The sequence below is a fragment of the Chrysochloris asiatica genome, unplaced genomic scaffold, assembly GCF_000296735.1.
Source record: "Chrysochloris asiatica unplaced genomic scaffold, ChrAsi1.0 scaffold00080, whole genome shotgun sequence".
NCBI lineage: Eukaryota > Metazoa > Chordata > Mammalia > Afrosoricida > Chrysochloridae > Chrysochloris > Chrysochloris asiatica.
Window position 1 is genome coordinate 13,722,014 of NW_006408598.1, and position 1,104 is coordinate 13,723,117.

At 38.8% G+C, this 1,104-nt stretch overlaps 1 pseudogene; it reads left to right on the forward strand.

Moving 5' to 3' along the window:
• Positions 1 to 215: 215 nt before the first annotated feature.
• LOC102828431 lies at positions 216 to 852 on the forward strand (annotated as a pseudogene).
• The last annotated feature ends 252 nt before the right edge of the window (positions 853 to 1,104 follow it).

Genomic DNA, 1,104 nt, shown 5'->3' on the forward strand with positions numbered 1-1,104 from the left:
GGGTATACCCTTTGGTTGGTGATGCATGGAGGAGATTGTAACCATGGCAATGAAACTATATATGAGAGGATGAGTGAAAAGCTAATGTTCTCCCATGTAAGCTACCACATAATTCACAATAAAACATTAAGACAAACAAACAAAAAACATGCAGGCAAGAAGGCAATGGGGCTTTTTTTTTCCCCCTCTTACCCACCACTTCAGATCTATCTATGATGGCAACTGTGGAACCAGAAACCACTCCTGCTCCTAATCCCCCACCTACAGAATAAGAGAAAACACAATCTAGTCAGGAGGCTGCTAACCCAGAACACTATATTAAATATCCACTACAGAACAAATGGGCGCTGTGGTTTTTTCAAAACTATCAAAGCAAAACTTGGCAAGCAAACCTTCAGCTCATCTCTAAGTTTGATATTACTGAAGATTTTTGGGCTTTGTACAACCATATCCAGTTTTGTAGTAATTTAATGCCTGACTGTGACTACTCACTTTTTAAAGGATGGTATTGAGGCCATGTGGGAAGATAAGAAAAGCAAACAAAAAGTATGATAGCTAATTACATTTCACAAACAGCAGAGACAAAGAGACATTGATTGCTTTTGGCTAGAGGCACTGCTATGCCTTATTGGAGAATCTTTTGATGACTACAGTGATGATGTATGTGGAGCTGTTGTTAGGGTTAGAGCTAAACACAATAAGATAGAAATATGGAATGTGAAAACCAAGATGCTGTTACACATATACAAGGAAATGTTAGGACATCCTCCAAAGATGACAACTGGTTATCAGTCCCATGCAGATACAACTTCTAAGAGTGGCTACACCACTAAAAAGAGTTTTGTTGTTTAAGAAGATACCTTCTGAATGTTCTCATAGGAGACGGTTTCAAGTATTCGAGATTTGGGAGATAAACCAGAGCCTCTTCAAAAGCAGAGTAGACTGCATTTAAATTTGATTTCCATCTAAATGTTGCTAAGACATAAGAGAAGTCTCATTCGCCTTTGCCTTGTACTTCTGTATTCATATATATATATAAAGGAGCTCTGGTAGCGTAGTGGTTACGAATCGGGCTGCGAACCTTAAGGTCAGCAGTTCGAAACT